We start from the raw sequence: 18,526 nt of genomic DNA on the forward strand, positions 1-18,526 counted from the left end.
CTTGGCCCCGCCCACGGCCGCCGTGCCACTGAGGGCAGCCGGGGGCGCGCGGCCCCGGAGCCGTGCAGGGCCCACGAAGCCGCGGTTCCTGACCCTGGTAGGGGTTTCTTCCCCGCTTTTTTTATTCAGCGCGTCCGTCTGCGGACGCGTGGGGTTTCTGTGAGGAAAACTCCCAGCCGGCGCGGCCGCGGAGCCTGGCGGTAGAAGCGGCCGTCCGTGGCAGTGTCAGAGAGGCCACGCAGGCCGTCTGCGGGCAGCAGCGACGGCTGGAAGGGCCCTTCCATTGCCGAGGCGCAAAACCAGCTCCTGCCCCGAGAGATTAGGGCTGCCCTGAGGTGTGTTATCCGTGGGTGATGGGGTCCGGGCTGTGATTCCAGCCCTGGGCACAAAGGTGGTCGGGAAAGTGAACGGTTCAGCGCTCCCCGTGAGGGGGAGAAGAAACAGCCATCATTCTTCATGGTTCTTCATTGCAGGAATTGCATGTGTGAAAGCAGGTGACAATGACAGTGATGCCAAAATCACCATGTAAGTGCTAACGAGATAGTAGTATTAATTATTCAAAATAAACTTTCTTGAGGAAAGTCAGCTAAGCAGGGCACTGAACAGCAAATACACTGACTACTAACTGCATGTCATGGTCATCCTTATCCATACAACGTTGTGTTCTACTAAGGCTATGGAGAAGAAAGCTGCCATAAAGGGATTGCGTACAACTTTCCTAGGCAGAACTAAGGATGGTGTGGGTTCGTAGGAGCTTGACAGTAATAGACTGAAAGTGGAATGAGGGCAAGAAACAAAGGGAAAACAGAAGAGGATAGAAGATGGGGGGAAGATGAGACGCCCAGAAAACAAGGAGTAAAAATGTTAATTAGCAGCAAATAAAGAAAGTTCGGGATTCCATTTGAACCTTTTGTAGATGTGATCCTCAGACATGAGTGGCGTCTGTGGGTCTCTGAGGGAGACTACATGGCCTGATAAGCCGTAGCTCTCAGCTATCCCTGTGCTATGGGGACTAGTTTGCAACACAGGAGTGCTGGGGGGAGTTTTCCTTCCAACATATGTGGTTAGACAAGATAGTCTCTTCAGACAAGGAGCTTCCAAAAGATACTTTGCTAGTTCCTGTTTTCATTTGCACGAATTTATCTATCACTTGGTTTAATTATATATCACCAAGTCAGATCATATGTAGTCCAGAGTGGTTTTGATCTAGAGCCTACTGATTGAATAGTAGATAGGTGATGCTGTCCTATATCAGTCATTGATGGGATAGGTCAGCCAGGGTGAAGAAGAAAGGCTACTTGGTGCTTCACTGCCAGTACTTACACTTGGATGTAAGAGGTGATAAAACTTAATTGTTTTGTTGTATCAAACTGTTGTGTTTTCCTTCCTCCTATCTCATGGACATACACTTGTGAAGAGGTAGCATTTATCTGTCATCTATAGGAATATAGCTCCCATCATGACTGTCCCACTTGGTCACTGTTCCTCTTCATAATGACAAGCCCTTCTCTAACCCGTAGCCCTGTGCGGCCTAGCCTTTTGCTCTCTCTTGCCAGTAGCTCTACAATAGGAAAAAGTCTGCCGAAGGTCTTTACATCTGAGCACAAAACTTGATTGTTCACTTGTTAATGAAGTTATACTGAGTTAGTGTGTCACAATTTACCGATTCTCTTGCATCTGTACGTGAGAACTTACACACTTAACTGGTTGATTATCCTTTTCCATACTGCATTAATCCAGAGGCAAATTTTCATGATCTTGATAAATATTATGTAGGATGAGATTTTAGATACACTGGCATTTAAATTGCATACTGTCAAACTGTTCTTTCTAGCCACTTTACTATTTTTTTCATCCTTGGGGACTGAACTGTAGATTTTAATTTATTTATTTATTTTATTTAAACTATATTGCTGATCTGTTTGTGTACAATTTTTAATTTTGCATAAAACGATTGACTCGTGACAGGTAGCTGCTTAGCTGTTTTTGACTATGTGTTTATCAATTCTCCATAAATCATACCAATTTTCTAAAATAGATCATTAGGTCAAACACTTTCTTAGAAACAAAACAAACTAGTTCTGAGAAATGTTTTCCATTACTCCTGCTGCTTACTCAGGAAAGACAATTTAATTTATTGGGTTTTAAGAGACAGTTAATGTTCATTTCAAGACGTGTTATCTTTAGTGGAAAAAGGAGTAGAATTTGGAGCCAATTTGCCACTTTCTGAATGGGAGCTGAAGGAGTGAGGAATATTGTACCAAGAGAATAGAGGTTTTGGGAGCGGTGTTGCTGAGTCCAGCCAATGTGTTCCAGCGTGCCTGTTCATGTAACCAGCAGTGGTCATTACCGTTCCTCCAGCAAGGCTGGCAGTGACTGTAAGCCCCTCTGGGGGCCTGGCTGTGCCTCTTCTCATCCAGGGACTGTTAGCAGATGCTTAAGTGGGGCTTTTTCCTTGACTTGTGTGTCAATGTTTTGTTTCCTATATCTAAAGCTGATCAAAAATTGAAGGCGAATAAAAAGAAACCTGACAAGATCACTTTTTAAAAACCCATGTTTTAAAAACTGCTAGTGATGTACAGGATTAGCTTCAGAACCACCAGTGTTGGTTTGCAACGCTGTATTCAACTTATTTAATTTCTAGTGGGATTTCATTTTTATCCTGGTGGATGGGTAGCACTTTTTGGCTTTGGCAAAATGAAAATGTCATTATGCCATGGTCCTTCAAGAAGCATCATGTTGGCAATTCCTGAAGCAGCTCTGGAAAGTGAGTAAAACCTGTAAGATTATCTGTGTAACTTTAGTTGCAATGTGATATAGTGATGTTATTGCTAGTTGAAAATCTAAATTTGTATGGAAGTTCTCCTTTACTCAGAGAATAGTCTTGGGACACTTTGTAGATTTCCGTTCAAGGTTCAAGATCCTGGAGTGCTGGATATCATATAAGCCTTTCAGATGGTGTGCTAACCTCCATTGCACTGGACTGAAAATGGCTACTGTTTTCTACCAGTGTCTACAGAGTTGTTCTGAGCGATTTAAAGTTGCCCTCCAGAGAAAAGAGAACCATAGTAAATAGCCTACTACGTTATCTGTAAACCCATCCATGAAAACAGGATGATTATTTCTTTTCATTACCACCCTTTCTGTGTTTTGCATGTTTTGCTCCTCCCTAGGGACTATATGGGAATAGCATGTTGACTGTATAAGTATAAATTAAAATGTTTGTCTAAAAGAAGAACTATTAAAATGTAATCCTGGGCAGGATGTGCCTGTCAGCAGGAAGCTTCCTAAAATACCCTGTGTTTTAAGAGTGGAATTTTAGAGTAGGAGGGAAGTGTAGAATTGCTATTTACCTGTCTGATGCAGTTTTTGACACACATGATGAGCCAGCTTCATTTGACTGTCACCTCCTTAGGAGGCAGAATTCCTCAGCCCACACTTTGCTTAGCATTGACTACTTCTTTATTTGCTCTTTGTGCCTTTGCATTTTATCTGGACTGTGCATTTTCAGTTAAGCTCCAGTTAAAGACAGGCTTCTCAGTCATGGCATTGTAGGAGGGCCCACTGAGCCTCCCACACAGTGCCTTCCTCAAAGAGAGATGGGGATGTCTTTTTCTTTGAAGAAGCACTTTTGAAACAAAAGGGATTCCCCTATGCCTCTGACAATTTATTTCCCACCACACATGCACAGAGCCATTGGACTGATGGGCCTCCTTCCATTTGTCAGTTTTTTCAGAATAAACGGATTTCTGGATCTCCCCCTAGATGTGCCATGTTTCTTTGGGTTGCCTCCGGGGAATGCCTGAGAGGATCTGTGGGCAAGGCAGTGCATGAAGGAGGGCTTTGACAACTGGGGATGAAGGAACCTCATTCAGAGAGTTGGGAGGTTCAGGACAGTGAATCTTGGAGATGTAAACTAAATGAAAACCTTTCCTGTCGCCTTTCCCCCTGCTTTTGTGCCTATTTGGATTTTGGCTTCTTGAGGTCCTCTGTGACCTTTTCCCTTATAATTACATGTGGTCAGCAATCAGAACCAAAACCCAAAAGAGCGAGTCATTAAAATGGGCAGAAAACTTGCCATTAGAAAGCCTTGGCATGAGAATTTTGTTTCTAAGCACAGCTTAGAAATCGGCAGACACAGTTTGGCACTTTCCTTAGCTACCAGAGCAACTGATAGAATTAGAAACCAGTCAGAGATGCAGGGAAGAACGAACCGGTGAGTTAAAAAACAAGAACACAACTAAGACCATGTCTGAATAAATTTCCAGTCATCTGTACATAGACCATTTATTGCAAAAGATAAGAAAAGAAAAACTAAATTTTCATAATCCTGATTACATGCAGAGGATTGACCCAGATGCATGATTTTAGCTGTATTTATTATATTTAAACACAATGTATGCCTTCACATGTGTTTACTGAAAAGAAGAACCACAATCATTTAAATTAAATGCATTTTTAAATATTACTGTTTAAAAAGGAAACTATTGGATTCCTGCATACTAAGAAGTAATGTATATGACTGTGGTGCTCTAGAATTAATTAGGTCTCTTATTTTAGTTTTAGAATCAAGAAGATATTTTCTCATTGCTTGCAGAATAAAATAGCTAAATCCTCTGCTTAGATCTGAAAGTAGTTTTGCCCACAGCAATCAAACTAATATTTTCTTTATAGCTCATTCTCTCTGTAAGCTTTCTGCTGATTTCATTAGGCTTTAGATCAGGTTCCAAGTAACTAATTATATTTATAGTGTGATTTCTTTGCTCAGTACAACTAATTTAGGTAAAGGAGTTGGTGGGAATGGTGAAAGGCTAAGTAGTATTCCTTTGCATTACTTTGTCCAGGTGCAAGATACCAGGAAAACTCTGTTTGTCTTTGTATTCATAAGCTCTCAGTATTAAGCTGAGCAGAAACTTTCCCATTTTCAGTATCTTGTGAGAGCGTAATGATGAACAGTTGATATACTGACTTCTTCCTTTTTATTGACTAGGGCTGATGTATTTCTGACAGAAAAAAAAAAAGGGGTCAGAAAGACCTGGCTATTTGAAAGCTGTGATGGGGAATCAAACTTGGGTATGCAAGGATGTCCATGTTTTTTGCTCATGCTCTGTTGCCCCAAGTTTCTTCCTAACATTACTTAATACATATTCTCTCCTACAGCTCTACTGTAAAGCCACCACCCTCCCTTTCATCACTTTCCCACCCTTGCCACAAATCCCTTCTCACCTATAACCCACAGGCCTGCCCTTATTTCCCCAACTCAGATCTGCTGCTACACTCATGGTCATCTTTGAAAGAGCCAGTGCTGCACCATTGCTTCTGTTACTGCCTTCCTAAATGCTGCCATGGGCAGATGAATAATGCTTCTCTCAGCTGGCCCTATCCACAAAAATAAAAGATCCTTCAGCTTTGGTTTCTGGAGAATTTAAAAGCCTAGACAAAAGTAGATTTGTTTAGCAGTTTTACTTTGCTAAAAGATGTGAAGGTTCTGTTCTTGTGTCACTAGCATGGATTCCCTTCTCTTTCTCTAAATTGTCTCCCTTATCCTAACTCTACAGCTGTGTTTCTCTATCTGGACAGAAAATTATTCCCTTCCTTGTCCAAACAAATTGCTTCTTTTTTGAAATCCAATGATCATCCATCTATCCTGAGTGCTCAGTCAGAAATTTTCTGTTTTTTTTTATTTTTCCTTTCTAACTGAAATGCGAAAAAATAGTCCCATTTCAAGTTGGCTTTCTGACAAGAGGTCTGGTAGACTACAAGGCTACATTGGGTCTTTAAAAGCTGGACCTTGATTTTAACAGAGGATTCTAGCAGAAGCCAGCAGTTTTTTGGAGGCCTGAGCCACAACATCACATTCTGTGATCTAAAGTTTACTGAGGACCTCGAGTTACCTCTTTTTTCCTGGTATGTTTCTTCCTGAGAAAAGCAAAAGCTGCAAGACAGACTTATAATATACTCATTCAATTAATCAAGTGAGAGTGAATCAAACCTTTCCAGGCAATTTTGTTTGAAGTGTCTGCACTCTTCTCTGCATCGCATGAGGTGCCAACACCAGTGGGAGTTTGCCTGAGGTAAGAGCTGTGGGTTTGGATGTATTCTTCCATTTTTATTAGGTCTTACACTCACAGGAATTTTGTGCTTTTTAATCTTGTAACTGTACAAAACTTATCTGGGTATGGAGGAAGATAACTTAGTGATTTGCTTTAATTATTCTCATAACTGTTCACATTATGTTACATGAGCTAGTCGCACTTAAAAAAATTCCAAACCTACTTTTATGGCAAGAAGGTGTTTAACTGAAATCCTTGTGCATAGATCTAACCAGTATGAAACCAGTAGCTCAACTGAGCTACTAAGATGCAACAATACTCAGTGCTCCTTCCCAGTTGATTCCAGTTGGTCATTGATTTAATTGTACCCGTTTTAGCATTTTAATTTCCTTTTCTCTCTGCCTTTATCTGTATGCTTTCCCTTAAAATACTTTATATGGAATGACTTCTAGCAAAAAGCAAGTTGTCAAAAAAAAAAATTCCAGCTAAACACATTAAATATTTACTGCTCTTAATATTCAGAGTAGAACTGCAGAATTGAGTAGTATTTATTTGGAATGCACGAGTACTGAGATTTCCCTTGCTGGTAAGCGTGTCCACATAATACAAGGCAGTCTTACACCCTTTATAATCTTTCAAGACAAGAAAAGGGTTTGAAAGTGAAACCAGGACATGAAGAAGCAAACAGACTTTGGAAAGGTCTCATTGCAAGTACTATGCAATGCACTACATTTTTGAATACAATTAATTAAGTGGTTAAGCAGGACTTGTACACTACTTTACATATTCAAAATAAGATACAGTGACATCTGATATCTTGGCATCAGAGTCTACCAAAAAGGTGGTCATATGACAAGACTGTTTTCATTTCTGTTTTTAAGGTGCAAACAAATAAAAGAAGAGAGCTATTTAGTCCGTACCATGGGACTGAAATTCTATGCAAGCATAGTCACGGATTATAACACTGAAAGTTTGGAATTAAGCCCAGAGAATATCTATTTCTAGGAACTCTAAATTCTTTGGAATAAGTTTTCTTCAGTACAGGTTATTGCTTGAATTGTTTTGTTGCAGTCTTTTAGGTAGTACTCCTTCCAATATTGGTATTTGTGGTTCATCATTTAGCTTCTAAAGGGTCATCTAACTCTCGTAAGATGGAGTTTACTCTCTGGGTAAATAACTTGTTTGTTATAAAAAAGAATAATGCCTCAAGATTGTAAGTTGAATCTTTCAGTTACGGGGACAGGGGGAGGGGGAGATGGATGTCCAAGGCAGGAGTAGGACCAATCCCACCTGACACTTCACTAGAACAGGAAGTGTAAGTAGACGAATAAAATTAGCTCTCTTTCAATTTCAAACACAGCAGTAAGCTGGTTTAGAATTTTATTTCCTTGCTGCCAGTTAAAAATGCAATATAGAATTATTGCTGAATATGAGTTCCAAATTTTCAGATGAACAGGTTCATTACTGACTTAAAGCTGAAAAGAAAGCTGCTGTCTGCAGCAGTAGAGGCAAATTCTCTGTTTTTCCAGGATGAAACCATCTTCCATTTGCACATCTAGGCTGTGAACACTAACCCCCATCTATCTCCCTGTCCACCTTCTGCAAAGTGACAATAGCGTAATTTGGGTAAAAATGAACAGACCAAGTGTATTGCATGAGCCTGAGATCCTGCTTCTCAGATCATAGCAAGGTTTTAAATACATTTGGCTTATTTTTTCCAAACTGGAGTGAGGAATAATGTTTTTTTTTTCACTACACAGGCCATCATCTTTCGGGAAAGGCCCTTGTGCAGAGTGTATATTAATCTGTGCTTTTAAAAGAATGAGGAAACTTTCAGTAGAAGAAAACAAAACATTCATATCAGTTACAGACACTGGAATACTTTTGATGGATCTAATATTCAGCCTTTGGCTGGAAGGCAATTTTAAAAGAACGAACTAGTTAAACTTGAGATACTTCTATTTCCTCATAAGATTTACTTCTCTTCCTTAATCTGTAACTCTCCATAGTGAGTTTCTCTAACCATCAATATGACAGTACAGCAATATTGCCTCATCAGTCATGATTTACTTAATGTTTTCTGAATTTAGTAATATTTGATTAAAATTTAATGTGAACATATCATATCATGCCACATATATTATTGCATCCATTAATCAGGTAACCATAATAATGAAATGTCGGAAGATTGGATGAAAAAGGAGCTGAAGTCTTTGATATATGTTTGGCATGGTTTTGTGAGTGATTAACGAAAAGATATCCAGTCAATTGTGTAAAGCTTCATTAATATACATTTACAATCATCTATGTACTGCATCATCAGATATTTTTAACCTTAGTTAAACTTGATTTTTTAATTTACTGAATGACACTAAATATTAATAATCCTGAAAAATATATAGTATACTATTAACTCTCTTAATGCCAGAATGATTCATAACGCGTCTTAATGCTTTTGTAACAAAATATGTACTAAAAATATTGTCAGAGTTAATGGATCAGTTTTGTTATAGGTGGAATAACAAATGCTTTATGCATGGCTCTATAAAACTCAAATGACACAATTGTATTAAAATAAATGTAAGTCAGTATTTACATCTACTTTTTTTAATATGCAAAGGTAACATATGACCTAATCTAGCAAAGTGTCTACTCCAGTTTTGTAGAGAAGGTATTGAAGACAGCAAGACTTGAGTTCATACTCATAAGTGTTTTGTTAAACGTATAAAGCCTTTCCAGATTTAAAAAAAAAACACCTTTAAATCCTTAGGCTTCAGCTCATGAAACAAGATAAGAACATGTTCTCCAGGTAAACTTTGAGTGATGTGTCATTGTTTTGCTGATATTTGTGGCAAGAGGCAACTAAGGCACTGATTCTACAGCCTGGATGTGTGTAGGAAATTATTGTGCTATGGATCTCAGTGGAGCTGCTTGTAGTGGCAGGAGTACACACGAGGATCTTCAGCCGTGTGTGGTTTTGCACTCAGAGCTGGATGCAAAACAGATCAGAACATGTGTGCTTCATTTGTGTCGTGGTTTTGGTTGGGATAGAGTTAACTTTCTTACTAGCAGCTGGTATAGTGCTGTGTTTTGGATTTGGAACGGGAATAGTGTGATAGCACACTGGTGTTTCTGGTTGTTACTAAGCGGTCAAGGCCTTTTCTGCTCCTCACACGGCAGGGGAGGAGTAGGCTGGGGGGGGCGAGTAGGCGAGTAGGCTGGGGGGGCACAAGAAGCTGGGAGGGAACACAGCTGGGACAGCTGGCGCCAGCAGACCAAAGGGCTATTCCATACCATATGATGTCATGCTCAGTATATAAAGCTGCAGGAAGAAAAAAGAAAGGGGGGATGTTTGGAGTGATGGCGTTTGCCTTCCCAAGTAACCATTACACGTGATGGAGCCCCGCTTTCCTGGAGATGGCTGAACACCTGCCTGCTGATGGGAAGCAGGAAATTAATTCCGTGTTTTGCTTTGCTTTTGTGCGCAGCTTTTGCTTTACCTATTAAACTGTTTTTATCTCAACCTATGAGTTTTTCCTCACTTGTACTCTTTTGATTTGCTCCCCCGTCGCAACTGGGGGTAGAGACTGAGTGGCTGCATGGTTCTAGTTGCCATCTGGGGTTAAATCATGACAATTTGTAACATGCTGAATGTTCCCAATGATTTGCAGTACATGTCACTCATTGTATGTGACATGAAACGCACTTACAGTGTGTTCTTGAGTGCCATGTTGGAAAGCTGCAGCTGTTGTACGTCTGTTATTTGCCTTACATCTTCTCTCACTTTTTGTGAGAATTTAATTTATTTAGTTTTCGTTTCTTGATTACTGTGAATCATGGACAACACTATCATTTTTTTGCTGCAGCTGCAGGCAGATAAGTACATTTTTACACATTGTTGTAACAACTTCAAAAAAAAGGTCTCCTAAAAATGTTTTCAAAGCAGAGGTGCCATGTGTTTTTTAACATGGCTTGTGATTTTGAAGTGTATTTGGTTGCAAGCTGTACACTGATCTCTAAACTGAAATATTACCACTTTGGAAGGCTGCTTGGAGATCATTGTTGTGTGGTGTTAATCTATATAAGCACTGTGCAGTATATCAGCATCCAGTCTGTACTTTTATCCCACAATGTCTTGTCTTCAGCTGATTCAAAGACTATTTCTTCAGTAGTGTCTACTGGGCAAAAGCTGATAGCAGTCATGGGCTACTTGGATAACCACTTAGTTCTGAGCAAGGTGGATGAGCGCACCCATCAATCTACTGATAAAGGGCATTAAAAACAGTCAGGCCAGGATCTATGAATCTTCTAAACTAAATTCAGCCAAAATAAGCCCATGCAGCTCCATTTGGCATCTATTCTGTTAAGAAAGGTGGAACTATGGATTGAAGGAAAAATGATGAGGCTGGTTACTACCAATGTGGTATGAATGTATTTGTAAACAATCTCACTGAATACTAGCCTCTCTTTCCCTCTAGCCTGCTTACCTGGAGATCGACAGAGACAAGTAAAATAATTATTATTCCACCTATAAATAAAATTATTCACCCATGCTGGTAGTATTTTTAATACATTCTTTATGGAAAAAAAAATAATAACGAAGTGTGAGTGCACAAGCTCTGTGTAGTGTTGCACCACTTATTTCACACCACTTAGTTCACATGCTACCTTTAGCACCAATAGGTCTCAGTATGTGTATTGAGTGTGCAGACTGGTGATGAAGAAAAACACATTCTGTACTTTCTTTATGTAGCTGTGAGGAAGAATTAAGAAGACTCAGGATGCAGAATTCTTTCCTGGGCTTAGGTGGACTTCTGAAAATGAATTTGCTTCTGAGCTCCTGTCAGTTAGACTAGCCATAACTCATTTGCTGTGGCTGTTAATCCTGCCTGTGAGGGGGTAGGGATAGTCATTTTCTTTGTAGCTGAAGGCAGGAACAGCATCATAACAAATAATGACTTTAGGATAAACCAAAATGGATGAACTGCAATTGCAGTTGTCCTTCAAAATTAAGAACAAAAGGACAAAAAAATGCAGAAAATATGGTCTAAACTAATATTACTTTCAGCTTTTGTGAGTGCTCTCTAGCCTAGGACCTGTAAAGGCTTGCGAACACTAAGGTAATTGATGTTGAAACATCTGTGTTAAGCAGTTATTTATTCACATTTTTACAAGTGAAGAAATCAGAAGCACTGGATACAAGTGTCCCTTGTACAGCTAGCTGGAGCAGAACAGTGGCTTGTACCCCAGAGACCAGTGCTTTGACTTTTAGACAACGCAATTCATCACTATAATAGCATATTGCATCTAAAATTCATTTCCAGTTTTTTCTGTACAGCAAGCTTTTTTCCTTCACATTCACAGATTTGGGATAAGAGAAATCCCATCAGAGATTCAGTGACTTTAAACAGTGTTTCATCTTTTCATCTTTAATTACAGCTGGACAAACGGTGTCAAATGTAGGCATGGAAAGCCATGGATAGGAACTCCTAAGAGTTTATAGAAAGATTCTATTTTGATCATTTAATTTTGATGGAAGTTGTCTTTGGGAATGTGGCAATTGTTACAGAGTACTTAAAGTTATTTCCTCCTAGTAGTATCTGTTTTCCAGGAGAGAAAAATACTAAGATTATGGTACAGCCTGGAGCTCTATCATGTTGACCAGGTAGGGGTCCATATAAGTTAACTGTTGTCAGACTCTGATTCTGGAGGCTGGGATTTCAAATGGTTATGAAAAAAAGGTCTCACATATTTGGAAAATTATAGCCTGTTTTGGCAAGAAATGATCAGATCAGAGCCTGGTTCTCATGTCATTGCAGTGTTTGAGAACTGCTGAGATGGAAGGGAACTTTCTGCAAAATTAAGTCTGTTTGTTACATCTGTCTAAAATACGTGGCTCTTAATGTAAGAAGCTTTGCATGGCTTCTGTTTGCTCTTTTGGGCTGGGGAAGTCTGCCTTTTAGCAGTCAAAGGAGATTTCTTTCAGGAGGGAATTCTGACAGTTCCTTGGTTTTATGTTGCTGGATTATGTAAATATCAGTGTGGGGCTTGAGGAAAAAGAGCAACGTGAATTTGCAAGTGCTAATGTTCTTGTCTTTTCTCTCTGCAGCAGTCTCTGATATGATGAATGAAGTGTTGTAAATACTTTTAGTTATTCCTTAATATTACGGATGCAAAAAAGGGAGGGGAGCATTGTAAGACTGCAGCTTGCAAGTTGAGAATGATTCGCTCATGTTCATACTTCAACATTTTTATATTCAGATCCAGCTTCTCTCTGGTGGGCCTATGAGGATGGTGGGGAAATGTCACTAAGGTTTGGATGTGAAGATGAACTTTATTCTGTTCCATTCCCTTCCATTTTTATAGACTTGTACATTATGGTTTTCAGCACGGTATTTGAGAACCTAATGGTGTTTTAAGCACAGGTTGTTGATTCTCCTTGCCTTTGCAACTAACTGGGAGACGAATTACATGCAGCGTAGATTCTTGTGTACAGCATAGGTAGGGCTTTAGATAGGTGCTGTAGGGCTTTAGTTTGTTTATTTGGAAATGAGGGTGCTGCTGTGTGTAAATAAGGGAGACCAAGATGATGAAAGATTTCTTAGCAGAGGGTGATTTAGTTGGGATAGGTAACAATTTGTGCTGCATGCTGAGAACTGGCCATTGAGAAATTTCTGTCTCTTCCATACAAGCACACAGCCACTCAGTAGAGCTCCCTTTGTGCAGCACTGAGCCGAGTTACAGTACCTGAAATTTCAAATGACAAAGGAATCTTGCTGTCAGACTCTTCAGACTCTCTCTGCTGAGCTGCTGATACAAAGGGCTGTGGGAGGCGAATAGGAACACCAAAGCGTCTTCAATTGTTATCAGATAGCTGTTCATAGAAAGGTCTTCCCAGAGTTTGCTGCATAGAAAGCACAACCCACACATCATTGTTATTCATTCGTTCAGTTTAAGAGGCTTGTTTTTCACAGATATGCTCTTCCTGTTTGGCATTTGTAACTAAGGATTGTTGTTAGTTGAAGAAAAGTGTCATCCAACTATGAATTGAAATTTTCAGCTGATTCATGAACACCTTTGTTAACTACAGCATAAAAAGGAATATGGCTGAATGTGAAATGTAGGTTAAGCTGTATTTCTACCCCAGTATATTATGCTACTCTGGAAGGGTGAAAAAGGAATCTAAATTAACAGTTATGCAAAAATTTCATGCCCGTTTTTACCTCAAGTAAAATTAGTAAAGCAATTAGAAGACGGAGGTAATTGCTATGTATTAGCCTCTCTTATTCATGTGGAGCCTATACATAGAGAGATGTATATATATGGATTTTAAAATAATTAACCAAAATTGCTGTACTTGGAAAGTAAAGTAAGCGATCAGTAGGTTTTAGTAAGGCTTTCATGTCAGAAAATTGGCCAGACACGCTAAGAAAGGATGGTAAAACTTGGGAGAAGGGAAGGAAATGAATTATCTCAGAATAATGGGACCAGAGCCATTCATGCATGTATAGCAGATTATTTGTGGAGCTTACATTAATGTGAATCTTGAAAGTTGTGATATCTAAGTTAATGCTACAGCCAAGTAGCATGATCACAGATAAGCAGCTGTTTATTGTTGTTCCAAGGAATAATGATCAGATATGAGTTATTTCTGCCAAGTTTTCTTCAGCATATATATGTCATCTCATTTCTAGCTTTAGTAAAGGCACCTAGATTTTAAAAAAATGTAATAAAAGTGCTTTTTAAAAGTAATTGAAAAATAATTCTTCATACCAAAGTGTAACTGTGAAAACAGTTCTAAATTGTCAGGTCTGATTTGACAAAGCAGCTTCCTTTTGGCAGATGGATTAAATGCGCTCTCTGACAGTCTCAGTCACATCTGTATCTGGCTGGATACTCCATCTCTATCAATTCACACTCCTCTGAAACAACATTAGGCATGAAGCTGGCTACTCTTCAGAAGGCTATCCTTACTTAGGCTTCCTTTGATCACGGTGGTTTTTTAAATGATAAGGATATCTTTTTAATCCATAGAACTTCTAAAAATTGATAAGCACAGAGAAAGTGCTCATAATTAAAAAGGCTGAGTAACAGCATCTGCCAATACAACAAACTCTGAGTCCAATTTTGCAGCAGAGTTGAGAACCCAACATATATCCCCTGAAAATCAATTTATTAAATTAACTGTAAAATAATTATTCTCAATTATTTAATTAACTTCTCATTCTCAAGGTTTTATTTTATTTTTGCAAGATTCTTTTTAAACCTAATATCAAAGATCTGATTTCCTGTACCTGAGCACTGTCAACACATTGGAGAGAAACATCCAAATGGGAATCAAAATTATTCACTCTATAAATTACTGCTGTATTTAACATTGAGTGTTATGGTGTTCTTGGAAATCTTCCTTTTCAGTGAAGTTATCTCTAAGAAGCCAGCAAATCAGTTTTAGTGGTATTAATATGATATGTGTTCAGTTGGAAAGAATGAGTGGAAGAGTGAAGAGACATCTGGATAGTGTTACTTCTGCAAAGAAAATATATACACTCCATCATATGGGAGAGTGAAGCACCAGAGTGACTTTCCTGATGCTGCGCAAATTGTGGTTTTCCTCTGCACGTCCAATTTCTGTTCTGAGGGATGATTTTTAAGATCTCTTCACTACTAAATCCAGATATATCACATGAGTTGCTCTCCTTCAAGACTCTGAAGACGACTTGGCTCAGGGGCAGAGGCTGTAATCTTCCTGGCAACTGCCCCCAAGCTAATGACCTCCTGTCTGTCCTGGGGAAGAAGGGCACTGGTAGCGTGCCCTTAGTTCCAGTCATTCCTCCCATTACACAGTGTATATCTTCTATGCTTCCTTCCCAAATGTCCACAGTGTGTGTCTGGGTCTCATACTAGTGTAGTGTAAAGAAACAGTCCAGATGTCCTCTCATGCCTTCAGACCACAAGCCAGGATGGCCATAGGACTCACCACCCTCAAAACAAACATGAGACCTCTCTTTGCATTAGCTTTTCTCACAAGGACTTTCCCAATGTGCAGAGCAACAGGGAGTCCCAAAGCAGCCTGTCTCCCCATCCCTTTCCAAAGTCACCTCCTTAAAGGATCATCTCATAATGGGAACTGATTGCCCGTTTGATCTTGGCAAGCCTCAATTTCACACTAAACCACGCAGATGCCTCAGGGCTACCACAGTAGCACTTGTGTCTGGGGGTATTAGTGCATACACAGATTCCCGCACAGTATCTGTTCTGTAGTTAAACACCTTAAATAACCCTCAGAAATTATTCTGGCTGTATTCAAAAGTGGTAGCCTAGCAACTGATTTTTTTCTTTTTTTTTTTCCTCTTTTTTTTTTTCTCCTTTCTTTTTTTTTAACCAAACAGCGAAGGAAGCGAGTTCTAATCCTCTTGAGGGTGCTGTTTATTAAAATTTCCACCATGGAAATTACAGACTATCTTCCTCTTTCCCAAAACAATTCTGAACTAGTTGCACCAGGAACATTTCATTTGTTTGAGATGTTAGATGTTAGAAATAGAAAACAAAGCAAATTGTCTTTTTTTCCAGAAAACTAGAAAATATATAAGCATGAGGTTTGTTAGGTCATGTATGAAATAATGACTTTATAAAATGAGGTTAGATAGGAGAGGATATAGGATGTTTGAGCACTCTTTATAATGGGTCAGGAACCCATAATGAAAATTAGGGTGTCTCATAAATGTGTTACAGTCACATTATCAAGATTAAATGGGATTATCCCATCAGCAGTCTGGTGACAAGGAGTTGATGTTCTTTACCCCGTTCTGGACTGCCCTTTCCTGTGGTTGGCGAGGGCTGCACTCCATGGGAAGTGATCTGCTTGTGGCCCATGTTACTGGAGCAGGGAAACTAGGTGGAGGTTAATTGGCATTTTAAATTTTAGCATATTAGATGCACATCTTAGAAAAGGGCAATTATACAGATTTCTTTTTTTCCCCCGCTGAAAGTGTGTGTTCTCTCTTGTCCTTTGTTAATATAAAATGTCTTGTTAACACAAAGCATCTCTGCACAGTGTAGGCATTTAAGTCTCAATCCATTAAAGGACTTCATCCTGGTCATAGTATCGTTGACCTCAGAAAAACTTCTGTCTTTAGGGAGAGTACACAAAAACCTACAATTAAATCTGAGTCTTTGTGCTTTACTGTGCTGCACCCTGAGAGGTTTCCTGTGCAGATAAATATGTACTTGGTTATGTATCTTGAAATTTGGCATTTCACACCTGAATTGATGATATTGAGTCATTTTCACTATATGTGTAAGGTATTTAGAACTGTATTCTGTTAATGGTTCCTTTAATGTCTAAGACATGGAAGTCAATTAGAAGTCCTTGTACATTTTTGCATGTGTTTCAGACTTTGGTGATCCTGGAATGTCACAATTTGTTCGGTTAATCACCGCTTTAATATCCACCTTCTTTTCTATAGTGTTTTATTTGTGTTCCCTGTTACAGAAATTATCCACTGATGTTCAGTTTACTCACCGTATTCTAAGTGTTCTTCCCTTCCCTTGTATTGTACCCATTGGCAATAGATTATTCAGAGACTGCTTTAGGGAAGGAGATGCCAAAAAAAAGTAGTGAGAGAAAGATGTAGTGACAACAGAAATTCAAATGCTCAGTGCTCCCTGTTGACCAGTTTAAGTGGAGACAATTACATTAATCGTATCTACTGTAAATATGCTAAATATCAGTAGTAGGTTAATTTTATAAAATTGTAATGATTATCTGTTGATAGCTGAGCCATGTCCAAATATATAGTAATAACCTTGTTACTCTGAGAGCTTCTATTCTATCTAGGGTGCCTCTTTTTCCTCCACATCAATAACAGTATGCATCCAACGTGTCAACCCAGACAGGTTTTGGATAATCCTGTCAGCAACGGTAAAATAGGAGTAGCTATGGTCCTGAAATAAATGTGCAGATGCACACAGATACATAGGTGTAACATGGGACATGGTAGCACATGCAACCTATTAACCATTGCTCCCTGGAGGGTGGCAGACCCTGTCCAGCCTCAGATACCGACACCTGTGACACAAATTTGGTGTTTCACTGTGGGGGCTTGACAGTTTTTGGGCCGAGAAGTGAGGAGGACTCTCCAAACTGGAGAGTTTCTCCCAGCTCTTGCTGAAATGTTTAGTTGTGACACCACACTTGCATGTGTGTGCCGTAAACATGTAGGGTGTAAAGTGTTGAAGGTTCTGGCCTTGTGCTGGCAAAACACCTACACCAGTCTTACTGTATCTCATGCTCTGAGCCCAAGACCTCACAATGAACTCATGTCAGAACCTCACCACCTGAAGGTCTGTAGTTCATAGTGCATAAATTCCTAGAGCGGTCCAGTCTTGCAGCTTAAGCTATAAAGCAAGAGAGACAGCATGGCATAATGCTGTGGCTGAGAGTACTGTTCAGCTGGGCACAGTGTCCAAAGGAACTAAATGAGGGAATAAGCTTCATGGCTCCAGCTGAGCAGAGTGGTCCCTTTTATTGTGTGACCTGACAAATGACCTGCTGCAGGTCAGAGCAGAAGACACGTGAATGGTCTGCATCAACTGGTGCTTAACTTTAAGTGCTTATATAGTTACTAATGTTGCTATGAGTACTCTGAAATAGTGTTGAAGCTCCTTGGTGTTTCCAGCCCACACTGCTCTTCACCACTTGCAAGCCCATGTCCAGGGAAAAATTACTCTAAATCCTCCCATGTCCAAATTCCAGATTTAAGTGGAATGAATCACAAAATTGCATGCAAATGTTTTCCAGGATTAAAACAGTTTTTCACAATGAAACCTTAAAATTATCATAAAGTAAGTATTATAAACTAATAAATTGTTTTAGACTAGTTTGCAACATGAGAAATCCAGAAGTAATGCATTGGCTCATGCTTCATAATCAGAAAATGAATTGGGGATCGTGGTTTCTGATAGGCTTTGATGTTCAAGAGCTCAAGGGACCATGTTCCATTTGGAATGGGAAGAAGCTGGTATAAGGCACCATCACTTGAAAAGCAGGGTGAAAGACAGTCATTGAACCACCCACCAGGCAGCAGGGCAAGGATGCTGGCTGTGTGTCACCAAGAGGGAAGAGGAGAAATATCTCCTCTCTCCCTTGGCAATGGTTCATGCTAGTTAGCTGGAACAGGCCTTTCCGTTTGAACATCTCCATAGTCACATGCTAGATGAGAGCACAAGATTAAAGGAGAAATCTCGTTCTGCCATCTCAAGAGTAAATCTGTCATCCGCGCAGCTTGTCTTCATAATACAAGCATAAGTGAAATTTTGTAAATGCTTTTCATTTTAATAATTAGAAGTTTATCTAAGTGAAGGGAGGCATTTTTAATAATGATTTTGCTTTTTAAAACTGGGGAGGTGAAGAGAGGAATATGCCAAAAGTCAAATCAATGGATTTTTTTGTGTGAGTAAGAGGCATGAAGGAT

The 18,526-nt window shown here is 39.5% G+C and overlaps 1 long non-coding RNA gene across 1 annotated transcript in view; it reads left to right on the plus strand.

Annotated features, from left to right (window-relative positions):
• The first annotated feature begins 35 nt into the window (after positions 1-35).
• LOC128911376 (uncharacterized) overlaps positions 36-18,526 on the plus strand; it is a 65,506-nt gene continuing 47,015 nt past the window's right edge. Inside the window, exon 1 of the long non-coding RNA XR_008467066.1 lies at positions 36-525. This is a non-coding gene — a long non-coding RNA (uncharacterized LOC128911376). The remainder of the gene's footprint in view (positions 526-18,526) is intronic.

Source organism: Rissa tridactyla, chromosome 6 (genome assembly GCF_028500815.1).
Source record: "Rissa tridactyla isolate bRisTri1 chromosome 6, bRisTri1.patW.cur.20221130, whole genome shotgun sequence".
Taxonomy (NCBI): domain Eukaryota; kingdom Metazoa; phylum Chordata; class Aves; order Charadriiformes; family Laridae; genus Rissa; species Rissa tridactyla.